General features: G+C 47.5%; 1 protein-coding gene and 1 pseudogene across 1 annotated transcript in view; both read right to left on the bottom strand.

Annotated features, from left to right (window-relative positions):
* LOC144603025 (nuclear factor 7, brain-like) overlaps positions 1 to 13,035 on the bottom strand; it is a 424,775-nt gene that overhangs the window by 122,901 nt on the left and 288,839 nt on the right. The gene's annotated exons all lie outside the window — the stretch shown is intronic.
* LOC144603287 (U2 spliceosomal RNA) lies at positions 1,341 to 1,437 on the bottom strand (annotated as a pseudogene).

Below are 13,035 nucleotides of genomic sequence, written 5' to 3'. Positions count from 1 at the left end.
GGAGCAGGGGCCCATTGGCCGTTGTGCCGCTCACGGTCTCCTGGGGCTGGGGCCCATTGGCAGTGCTCCCAGTCTCCTGGGGGGCAACAGACACGTTCTTTCTCTTACCTTCCTCCTCCCCCGTTTCCTTCCTCTGCCTCTGCCTCCGTTGTCGGCTCCTCCCGGTCGTCTCATCCTCCGATGCGGAGAGGCTGCTGGCCTCGTCCTGGGAGAGGACTCTTTTTTGGGACTTGCTTGCCCCATCCGCCTTTTTCTCCGTGCGCACAGCCTTCAATGTTTTCCTCGACTGTACCACCTTCCATTCCTCCTCTTCCTGTTCCCCCTCTTCCATCGACTCACCCTCGTGGGCAGGGGCCTGGGGGGCTCTGTCCTGCGGTTGGGGGCTCCTGGTGGTCGCGTTGTCCTCGCCCCTGCTCTCCTTTCCTTTTTGGGCTTTTTCCGTGGTAGGAGGCGTCTCGTCCACCCTGGGGGTGCTGGCAGCGGCCCCTCTTATCGCCTGTGCAGAAGTGCTTGCTCTTTTAGGGCAGGCCCTGTAAAGGTGGCCTGCCTCCCCACACAGGTTGCAGCTCTTACTCTCTTTACAATCCCTTGTCTCGTGGCCTTCTAACTTGCAGTTTCTGCAGACGACTGTCCTGCATTCTGCCGCCACGTGCCCAGGTTTGTTGCATTTCCTGCACACCCTGGGCTGCCCCACGTACGTCATGTAGCCCCGGTTCCCTCCGATAGCAAACACCGAGGGAGGGTGGACAATGAATCCCTTCCCGTCCACCCTCAGCTTCACCTTTACCTGCCTCTTGCTCGTCCAGATCCCGAACAAGTCCTTGATGTCCACGCAGTTCCCGGCCCCTTCGACGTAGCGCGCAAGGAAGGTGAGGACATCCACGACGGGCACATGTGGGTTAAACATGTGCACCGTGATCATCCGTTCCCTCTGGGTGGGGAGGGTGAAGAGCGGCTGCACCTTCAGGAGCGACAGCGGGGCTTCATCCCCCTTCTCCCGGAAGTCCTGCAGCAACTTCTGCCATCCCGCCGGGTTCTGGAAGGTAACGTCGAAGTATCCATTACCTGGGAAGTCCTGGAGGCAGAAGATGTCCCCGGCCTTGAATCCACAGGCCTCCAGCAGCACCTTCTTGATGAAGAGATCCCTTGAGAAAGGGTTCCCCTCCTTGAGGTCCTTCACCGATACACGCAGGGTATTCCAGATACCCTGCCCTCCAGCTCCACTTGCTGCTGCCATCCCACCTGGATAAGGGTGTTAGGTTGGTTACCCAACCAGCATGGATCCACCCCTAAACCAGACACGTGCTCCTGACCTCCGCTCCTCGTCGATGATCTAATGCAAATACTGCTCTTATACTTACCCTGTTCTTATAAGAACATTAGATTGTGCCAGAACAGATACTACACTTGATCTTAGCCAAAAGGCCGAGAAGCGCTACACTTGATCTTAGCCAAAAGGCCGAGAAGCGATCCGCATTAACGCAACTGATCTCCCGGTGGCCCAGCACTTTAACTCCCCCTCCCATTCCCAGTCTGACCTCTCTGTCATGGGCCTCCTCTAGTGCCATAGTGAGGCCCGCCGGAAATTGGAGGAGCAGCACCTCATATTTCGCCTGGGCAGTTTGCAGCCCGGTGGTATGAACGTCGACTTCTCCAACTTCAGATAGCTCCTCTGTCCCTCCCTTCCCCTCCTCCTTCCCAGATCTCCCTCTATCTTCCTGTCTCCACCTATATCCTTCCTTTGTCCCACCCCCGACAACAGTCTGAAGAAGGGTCTCGACCCGAAACGTCACCCATTCCTTCTCTCCCGAGATGCTGCCTGACCTGCTGAGTTACTCCAGCATTTTGTGAATAAATCGATTTGTACCAGCATCTGCAGTTATTTTCTTAACCTACAAGCCTGTCGGTCTTGAGAGGTTTGGAGGGAAGAGTGTCGGTCTAAAGAAAGCAAACTCAATGCTAGCATTTATTTCAAGATGGCTTGTGTACAAAATCAGGGGGTGTTATTCTGAGGCTCGACAAGGCACTGGTCAGGGCCCATTTGGAATATTGTCAGCAATTTTCGCTGCACTCGCTGGAGTTTAGAAGAATGAGGGGGGACCTCATTGAAACTTCACCGAATAGTGAAAGACCCGGATAGGGTGGATGTGGGGAGGATGTTTCCACTAGTGGGAGAGTCTAGGACCAAAGGGCACAGCCTCAGAATTAAAGGATGTTCGTTCAGGAAGGAGATGAGGAGGAATTTCTTTAATCAGAGGGTGGTGAATCTGTGGGATTCTTTGCCACAGACGGCTGTGGAGGCCACAAGTCAGAGGATATTTTTAAGGCAGAGATAGATAAATTGTTGGTCAGTGCTGGTGTCAGGGGTTATGGGGAAAAGGCAGGAGAATGTGGTTGTGAGGGAGAGATAGATCAGGCGTGATTGAATGGCGGGCACGGCAGGTCGGTTGAAGAACCCAATGGTTGTGGGGGAGGAGCTGGGAATGTGAGCTATAATCAACTTGTCGGTTTAGTTGATGGCCACATCGAACAAGATCAGTCCCTTCAGCCCACATTAGACTACGCAATGCCTCTCTCTTATGTGCCTCTACCCCCACTCCAGCAGCGCGTTCCAGGCACCCACCACCCTGTGTAATAAAACATGACCCGCACATCTCCTTGAAACTTGCCCCCACTGAGCTAAAATCCATGTCGTCTCGTCAGAGCCGAGAAGGAAGGGGGGCGGCGCGGGGGCGCCTGCTGCCTCGTGCGGCGGGACCTGGTTCGCCGCTGCGGGGCAATATAGACTGTTCCATAAACATCCCGCAACTTTGGTGGCCCCAGAAACGTGGCGACTCTCTCTGTACTGCCTGGGGGAGGTTTGTATTTTACCGGATTTCATGCAAAAGCAAAGCATTTCACGGTCCCTTGGTTCATGTGACAATCGAGTATAATTGGCTCATTGAGTTGAATTCAAGTTTGCACATGAGACTGTTAAATAAAATAACAGTGTTTGCTGTGGATATAATATCATTGTGCAGCCTAATATAATGAACAATTCACGATGGGAAACACTGATGTGTTTAGTTTAAGGGAATGAAATTTACCCGCAGCTTATTGCATATAACATCCACTTGCTGGTCAGGGCTGTGATTGACGGGGCTGAGCTCCGCCTCCCCTCAGCCGTGCCCCGATACTGCAAGGGTTCAGCAGCTGCGCGAAAGGGAACGCGTTTTGAACCAGGAAGTGGCGGAGTTACAATGGCTTCGAAATACCAGGTCGAGAGTTGGGCCGAGGAGGCAGTTTGTCCCATCTGCCTGGATTTCTTCACCGATCCGGTTATACTGGAGTGCGGGCACAACTTCTGCCGCTCCTGTATCACACAGAGTTGGGACAGGGAGGAGAGAAACTCCTGCCCGGAATGTAGAGAGGATATTACAGACCGCACCCTCAGGGTGAATCGGGCCTTGGCGAGACTGGCTGAGAAAGCTCGAACACTGAGCCTGAATCGGGAAATAATTCCAGAGAAGGAAAGTAAACCTCACTGCGAGGAACATCAGGAAGAACTGAAGCTGTTTTGTGAAACTGACAAAAAGCTGATCTGTGTGATTTGTGCAGGTGGGCGGGAACACAGAGATCACCGCTTCATGCTGGTAGATGAAGCTGTTGAAATCTACAAGGTAAAAGCAAACCGATTTTGATGCTGCTTGTCCCAATGAGTTACACCAGCATTTTGTGTCTGTTACTGTTTAATTCCTTCTTTATTGTCTAACACTTTTATTCTCTGATTTTCAAACACAATTCCAGGATCAGGTGAAATCTTCCATCCAGTCTCTCACAAAATATAAATCAGGGATCCAGCAAATGGAGCAGCAACAGAAAGAGAAGATTTCTGGAGTTCTGGTGAGGCTTTTAAGTTTCGATTTCCTGATCTTGTGCAGGTTTGATCCCTGTGATGCGTGTAATAACAGGGCAGCGCAGTGACACAAGTAGTGCTCCTGTCTCCTAGTTCTGGTGAGCGGGTTCGATCCTGACCTCGGGTGCTGCTCGAGGTACACGCTGGTTCAATGGTCAATGGGCGACTCTAAATTATCCCTGGGATAATCTGAAATATAAAATCAGTCAATCGCACACTTCTCAGCGCATGGTTCTCCCTATCATGATCACTGTTCTCTCACATACATTTCATTAGGGCCTACCCGTACACATTCGCAATCAGTGACATCAAACTTATTTCCAGAAATCCTAATATTGTGAATAAAATAACTACGAAAACATATTAAGGTATTTTTCCATTATTGTCATTCCACATTAGTGTAATAAAATGTAATGCATACATACCTACACTTATACAGAAGTGCTAGCTTTCGACATGAATAATGTACATTACCACCATAGTTTAGTTTTGAATTTAACATATAATTGAGTGGGGTCGGTGCAATATAGTGCTGACCCTCACTTTTGTGAAAAATGAGTTACATGCATTGACACGATACTTACCCACTATCATACAACCTGTAAAACAAATCATATTTAAATTCAACCGATAAGTTGGTCAAATAACATATAACATTCTTTGGGGGTTTTTTGGATTTATAAATTTTTCAAAAGTGAATATCTCATAACAACACATTTGTGGGTTAGCAGTATATTGCACCAATCCCCCTTCAATTTTACATCATTCAAAAATGAACTTCATAAACAAGGATAACACTTTTTGTTTCTGTCATTCATGGTAAGATTTACATCATTTCGTGTGCAAGATATACAGGGTTGCACTGTTTCGCATGTCAGCTAACCAATGAAATGATAAGGCCCTGATTTATACAAGCTCTTCACCTTCCCCCCTTTGTCTGAAGAAGGGTCCCAACATGAAACATCACCCATCCTTTTTCTCCAGAGATGCTGCCTGACCCGGTGACTTACTCCATCACTGTGTCTATTTGAATTGGATTCGTGCTCTGTACCACATCAGGCAGCATTGGCCATTTTAGTGGCTGTCAAGGATTTTTAACTAATCAATTCACCAATTCAAATTTTCTTGGCTCTAAGTATAAAGTTAAATGTCTTTTCAATTATATTGTGGATACAGTAGAGTTCTATTGTTTGCAAATGCCTAATCTCTGCTTCCATGACTTTTTAAAATTAAACCAAAAGAGATACAGCTCGTGGAGATGAAAATAAAATTAACAGAGAAAGCAAAGAAGAACAGTTCATTAAATATGATCAATTGGCCTGATACAGATAGAGTGGATCTCTAGTGAAAATATTCAATCAGTAACATCCAAATTTTAAAGATCACGGAGCAGCAACTCTTCAAGAAATAGTTATAGATGTCAACTATCAACGCATCCAAGAAGTTGAACAAAAATAATTGTTTGCCAACATTTTATATACGAAGAAAAGTTGTAAACACAGCCCAGTCTGGCACACAGAATCTGCTTACAAAAATGTCGCTGAAATTTACCCATGGCCTACTACAGTTTTTAGAGTCGGGTTGTCTATCTTGCTCCTCTAGTATCTTTGGTCCCCAATACACGCTGGTTCAATGGTCAATCGGTGAATGTAAATTATCCCTGCGAATGTGGGTGGTGGGCGGATGAATGAGAATTAATGGGTACGTGAAAAGGAATAGGCAGCAGGGAATTAAAGCCATAAGGAACGGGAGTAAACCGGGGCCATTCGGCCCATCACATCTACAGCACCATTCAATCATGGCTGACCTACCACTCCTTCCAGACCACATTCTCATGCCTTCTCCCCATAATCTCTGACACCTGTACTAATGAAGAATCTAGCTATCTTTGCCTTAAAAATATCCATAGCCTTCTGTGGCAAACAATTCCACAGATTCACCACCCTCTGACTAAAGAAATTTCTATCTTCCTAAAAGAATGTCCTTTAATTCCGAGACTTTGACTTTGAGTCCTGGATTCTCCCATTAGTGAAAATATCCTCTCCACATCCATTCTATCCAAATCTTTCACTATTCTGTATGTTTCAATTAGGTCCCCCTCATTCTCTGAAACTTCAGCGGGTGCAGGCCCAGTGCTGACAAACGATCATCATAGGTTAACGTACTCATTCCTGGGATCATTCTTGTAAACCTCCTCTGGACTCTCTCTAGAGCCAGCACATCTTTCCAAAGATATGGTGCCCAAAATTGCTCACAATATTACAAATGCGGCCTTACCAGCGCCTTAAGGAGCCTCAACATTACATCCCTAGTTTTGTATACAAGCCCTCTTGAAATAAATGCTGGCACAGAGTTTGCTTTCCTTACTATCGATTCGACTTGCAGATTAACGTTTTGGGAATCCAACACCAGCACTCCCAAGTCCATTTGCACCTCCGTTTTCTGGATTCTCACCCCATCTGGATTCTCACCTATGCTTTATTCCTACTCTAAAAATGCATGACTCCACACTTTGAGATATTGATGAAATATTGAGCTTCACCTTTCATTTCACAGGAACAGTCACACAACCTTCAGTCCAAGATCACATCCCAGTTTGCTGAACAGCACCAGATTCTCACTGAGAAAGAGCAGCGTGTACTGGCAGATATCCGGGAGGACGAGAAGAAGATTCTAAATGTAATGGAGAAAAATCTTCGAGAAATTGAAGAGAATTTAAATTCCATTCAGGAGGAACTCTGTAAGTTGCAGCAGCAGATGGATCAAAAGGACAGTGTGGTGTTTCTGAAGGTGAGGGGTTACACTACAGTCTGGTGAAGTGAAAGTGCACAGTCACAAAATGGTGGGTGACATTTCTGAAATAAATGCTGCATTTACCAGTAATTGAGAACTGGGTAAATGTTTCATCTGTTCCAGTTGTTGTTGTTCCCAAACTAATTGGCCTCCCACATAATCTATGGGATCTCAGGACTGCCTGGCCGGAATGTAGAGAGGAGTTTGTATTCTGTAGAGTTCAAAACTACGACGGCTGATTCTATATCTGATCCTAAGGAATTCGAATGAACAGAGGGCAGTAAATCTCTGGGATTCTCCAACCCACAGACTCTGAGAGGTTTAACTTGTTAGACGTATTTATAACAGAGGAAGATACATTTTTGAAAATTTGGGGAACTGAAATCAAAGGGAATGGGACAAAGCGGAGGCGTTCAGTCCTGGGCTAGATCAGCCATGACCACATTGTGGGGGTTAACATTGAAATCTAGAACATGGCGCACACAGCAGATTGATCATCTATATCAATAGAAAATAGGTGCAGGAGGAGGCCATTCGGCCCTTCGAACCAGCACCGCCATTCAATGTGATCATGGCTGATCATTCTCAATCAGTACCCCGTTCCTGCCTTCTCCCCATACCCCCTGTCTCCGCTATCCTTAAGAGCTCTATCTAGCTCTCTCTTGAATGCATTCAGAGAATTGGCCTCCGGTCTCCCAGGTTCTACACACCGCTCTCTCTCATCTGGACAACCAGGGGGGCTATGTGAGGATGCTGTTCATTGACTTTAGTTCAGCATTCAACACAATAGTCCCCAGCAGACTGGTTGAGAAGCTGCTGGAACTGGGGCTTAGCACCCCTCTGTGTACCTGGGTCCTGGACTTTCTCACCGCCAGGCCCCAAGTGATCAGGATGGGGGAACACACATCTAGCTCCCTTACCCTGAACATACGATCCCCCCAGGGCTGCGTCCTTAGCCCCCTACTGTACTCCCTGTACACACATGACTGTGGGGCCAGGTTCAGCTCAAACTCCATCATCAAGTTTGCTGATGACACTGTGGTGGTGGGCCGGATCTCCAACAATGATGAGAAGGCCTACCGGGAGGAGGTGGCTGATCTGGCACTCTGGTGTCAGGACAATAGTCTCCTCTCGAATGTCACTAAAACGAAGGAGCTGATTGTGGACTTCAGAAGGGCTAAACATCCAAGGACGTACACGCCACTGGAGATAAATGGGTCTACTGTGGATAGGGTGAGCAGTTTTAAACACTTGGGAGTCCGCATCACAGAGGATCTGACGTGGGCAACGCACATTGCCGCACTGGTGGGTAAGGCAAAGCAGCGCCTTTACCACGTTAGACAACTGAGGAAATTCAGAGTGTCTCTGAGGATCCTTCATTGCATCTACTCTGGGGCTGTAGAGAGCATCCTGTCCGGCAACATTACAGGCTGGTTTGGGAACAGCTCTGCCCAGACAGGATGGCCCTGCAGAGAGTAGTGCGTTCGGCAGAACGCACCATGGGAACTACACTCGTCCCCCTGCAGGACCTATACATCAGGAGGTGCAGATCCAGAGCAAGCAAGATCATGAGGGACCCCTACCACCCCAGTAACGGACTGTTCCAGATGCTACGATCAGGCAAACGCCTCCGCTGTCACGCTGTGAAAATGGAGAGGATGAGACGGAGTTTCTTCCCACAGGCCATCAGGACTGTCAACTTTTATAACCCCAGAGACTAAATTTTTGTCTACACTATAGTAACTTATTAACTTTATTTATATGCTGTAACTGTAATTCTTTTTTGTGCACAATCAGCAGACACTTCCACTTTCATTTCACTGCACATCGTGTATGTGCATGTAACAAATAAATTTGACTTGACTTGACTTGACACTGCCTTCTGAGGCAGAGAATTCCACAGATTCACAACTCTCTGACTGAAAAAGTTTTTCCTGATCTCAGTTCTAAATGGCCTACCCCTTATTCTTAAACTGTGGCCCCTTGTTCTGGACTCCCCCAACATTGGGAACATGTTTTCTGCCTCTATAACGTGTCCAACTCCTTAATAATCTTATACATTTCGATAAGATCTCCTCTCATCCTTCTAAATTCCAGTGTATACAAGCCTAGTCGCTCCAGTCTTTCAACATATGATAGTCCCGCCATTCAAGGATTTAACCTATTAAACCTACGCTGCATGCCCTCAATAGCAAGAATATCCTTTCTTAAGTTTGGAGACCAAAACTGCACACAGTACTCCAGGTGCGGTCTCACTAGGGCCCTGTACAACTGCAGAAGGACCTATTTGCTCCTATACTCGACTCCTCTTGTTATGAAGGCCAACATTCCATTGGCTTTCTTCACTACCTGCTGTACCTGCGTGCTTCCGTTCAGTGACTCATGTACTAGGACACCCAGATATCGTTGTACGTCCCCTTTTCCTAACTTGACACCATCAGCAGTGGGTGGTCACCTTGGGGGAATTTGCTCTGTTTGTTTTACCCACCTTTGTTCACCAAGAAAGACATCCCATTCTACATCATAGACCATTCAGCCCATCCTATCCAGTCAAGATTTCTGCTCCACTCAACATCCCTCCCATCTACTCACCACACCTGGTAACAATACCTTGAATACCAGGAGTGCTCACGTATTTATCCCGCTTGCCCTTAAATTATCTCTGCTGTTGGCTTCAGTCCCTCCAATGCAAGTGAGGTCCATGTTCTCATGACTGCATTCCTTTCAGTATTTATTGAAGACCACGTTACATTTCAGCATTGATTTTTGCTCTCCCATCGATTAGAGATATTTCATCCCCCCCATTTAAATCCATCGCTAAACTTAAATTCTATCTTATCATTCCTGACATCTTCTCCAGATAAAATCCCACGACCTGCCCAGTCTTTGCATTGAGCTCCACCCTCTCAGTTATGCCATCACTCCTTGTGCTTTTCCCCATCGTTCTACATCTGTAAGGCAATATCAGCTTTCTATCTGCATGGCAGCGGCGATAAAAGTTGGGAAATTGGAATTATCAGAGTGTTGTGGAAAGGTGGAGAAATTCCCACTGTCAGGATGAGGACGGTCCATCTCAGTCAATTGAGATTTGTGTTTTATTTCTTTCAGGAGGAAGCCGGTCGCAAGCGAAGGTAGGACATGCTCTTGATGGAAACATTATAAGTTTTTGTGGAACAACTCAAAACATTTCTGATGCTCAGTTGATAAACAGCTGTTAAATATTCGCAGGGTTCATGATGAAGCCAAACCACTGTCGGTGGTAGACGTTGCCTTGCCAATTGAAAAGTTTCATTGCCCTGTTTCATTGAACACAGCATTTAAACAAACATCTGATGACTTCAAGCAAGGTAAAGCTTATACCTTTTCCATTGTTCTTGTTCCTGACACCTTTAAGTAATAGGTGTACGAAGGAACTGCAGACGCGTGTTTAAATCGAAGGAAGGCACAAAATTCTGGAGTAACTCAGCGAGACAGGCAGCATCACTGTAGAGAAGGTATGGGTGACTTTTCGGGTCGAGACTCTTCTTCAGTCTGAAGAAGGGTCTCGAACTAAAACATCACACATTCCTTCTCTCCAGAGATGCTGCTTGTCCCTCTGAGTTACTCCAGCATTTTGTGTCTACCTTCAATTGTGTCTATCTTTAAGTAATACTTAGATGCAAAGATTAATGGTATTTTGGACTGAAGGGAAATTGAAGATTTGATCTCCCACCAAGCTCATCTGCTGGGAACCATCACAGAGTCAGAGAGCTTTGTAGCACAGCAACAGGCCCTTTGACTCGACTCGACCATGCCAACCAAGCTAGCCCCACTTGCCTGAGTCTGGCTCATATCCTTACAAGTCTACCTAATCCACGTATCTACCCAATTCTCTGTGAACTGTTGTAATTGTACCTTCCTCGCCCACTTCCTCTCAGATCGTTCCACATCTACACTACCCACCAACTGAAAAACCTGCTCCTCGGGTCCTTTTTATTGTTTCCACTCTCATCTTAAACTGATGCGCTCGAGGTTTAGACTCTCCGACCTTGGGTAAAGTATTGTGGCTAATCACCTTATCTGTGCATCTTATACACATCCATAATGTCACTCTGAAAGGCTCCGATGAAAAAATATCCCAGTCTGAATAGTCTGTTCCAGGAATGAGTAGATTAACCTATGATGAGTGTTTGTCGGCATTGGGCCTGTACTCGCTGGAGTTTAGAAGAATGAGGGGGGACCTCATTGAAAAATACAGAATAGAGAAAAGCTTGGATAGAATGGACGTGGAGAGGATGTTTCCATTAGTGAGAGAGTCTAGGACTGGAGGACATAGCCTCAGAATTAAAGGATGTTCTTATCGGAAGGAGATGAGGGGAAATGTTTTTAATCAGAGGGTGGTGAATTTGTGGAATTCATTGCCACAGGTGGCTGTGGAGGCCAAGTCGGTGGATATTTTTAAGGCAGAGACAACTGGATTCTTGATTAGTACAGGTGTCAGAGGTTATGGGGAGAACGCAGGACAATGGGGTTAGGAGGGAGAGATAGATCAGCCATGATTGAATGGTGGAGTAGACTTGATGGGCAGAATGGCATAATTCTAATACTTTCACTTATGACATTATGACCTTCTGACTGTCCAACATCACCTGATAACACAGCCCTTCAGACCTGATGATGTAAATCCTTTTGCACCCACTCCAGTTGACTAACAAACCCACCCTTCCCTCTGTCACAAACAACAGAGGAGCAGGTAATCTGGCCCCTCGTGTCTACCCCCTTTCACTGTGATCATGACGACCCCATCACACACCTTTGCCTCCTCTAACATCAATATCAACCTGCTCCGATCTGCCTCCATATCTGAATAGACCGCTTCATTCCCCCATCCCCACCGCAATCTCCCAATCCTCCTCACTCTCCGCACTCGTCCTTCCCGTCCACCCTCCCCCACCTCACGAAATTCCCCTCTCCATCCCAGGATTAAAAACTCCGGGAGAGATGTCTGTTGTCCACCCGATGTGGTTGTGGGTGAAACCACGGGCAGGGTTTCAGTTGTCCGCCCGCCTGTGCCTGAGGCCGAGCGGCCTCTCCCCCGGTCCCGGGGCCGCGCTGCCCGAGTCTCCCCCCGACCCCCGGGGACTCTCTGATTCTCTGCTTCTCCCCCCAGTCTCCGTCACCCTGGATGTGGAAACAGCGCATGCGCAGCTCGAGGTGTCTGAGGATCGGAAGAGGGTGAGATGGACCGGGACCGGGAGGAGTCTCCCTGACACCGGGAAGAGGTTTACAGACTGTGTGTGTGTGCTGGGATCGGAGGGATTCACATCGGGGAGACATTACTGGGAGGTGGAGGTGGCGGGGAGTGAGGGCTGGAGACTGGGAGTCGCCGCAGAGTCTGTGGAGAGGAAGGGAGAGGACACACTGACCCCGGAGACTGGAGTCTGGAGCATCGAGCGGGGGGATGACGAGTTTGTTGCAGTCACCTCCCCTCCATCCCGTCTCCCCGCCCGTCCCATCCCCGGGAGGGTGGGAGTTTATCTCAGTTACGAGTCCGGGACAGTTTCATTTTACGACGCGGACACCAAGTCCCATCTCCACACCTTCACTGGGAATAAATTCACGGAGAAACTTTATCCTTTCTTCGGGATTTCTTGGCATTTAAACCAGTGGCTGAGAATCTGCTCCGGTTCCGCTCCGGGTGTGTAAAAGGGTCGGGTCCCGGGACCGGCGTCAGGAGCGGGGCTCAGGGGCTGTGGGACAGAAACCCGGTGGACAACAGGTCGGCGCTGAACGGCTCCCATTTAATCCCCAAATTCCGCGTCGTAAAACCCCCAGTGAGCGCGGAAATAAAACCAGGGGGAATGTAAATGTGGGAAGAGTGAAATAAACAGCAAGTGGAATCAGAGCTGTCGATCCGTTCATTTTAACGCGTTAACCGCGTCCGGCAACGGAACAGAAATTACTTTTGTGAAAATATTTTTTAAATGTAATGGGATTGGACCCTTCTCGTCAAAAGTCGTTACGGTATTATTAACTCCGTTCAATGACTAGTTCAATGTAATAGATACAGTTCATGTTACTTCAGTGATTTGGAAAATGTACACAGCCATTGACACACACGACAAGCTAATTGAAAGATCGCGTTTATTTGAATGATGTGCATTGTTGCTTCCAATACTGTAATTGAAATAAACTCAAAATTACTTGGACTGTACAGATTGCTTTTGAATTCTTTTGAAATCTACTGAACGGGGAGACAGCAGTTTAGTTTGCTTCAGTTTAGATTGGAGATACAACTCGGAAACAGGCCCTTCCGCCCACCGAGTCCGCACCGCCCAGCGATCCCCACACATTAACACATTAACTCT

This window comes from Rhinoraja longicauda, chromosome 19 (assembly GCF_053455715.1).
Source record: "Rhinoraja longicauda isolate Sanriku21f chromosome 19, sRhiLon1.1, whole genome shotgun sequence".
Taxonomy (NCBI): Eukaryota; Metazoa; Chordata; class Chondrichthyes; order Rajiformes; family Arhynchobatidae; genus Rhinoraja; species Rhinoraja longicauda.
This window is presented reverse-complemented; position numbering and strand designations above follow the sequence as displayed.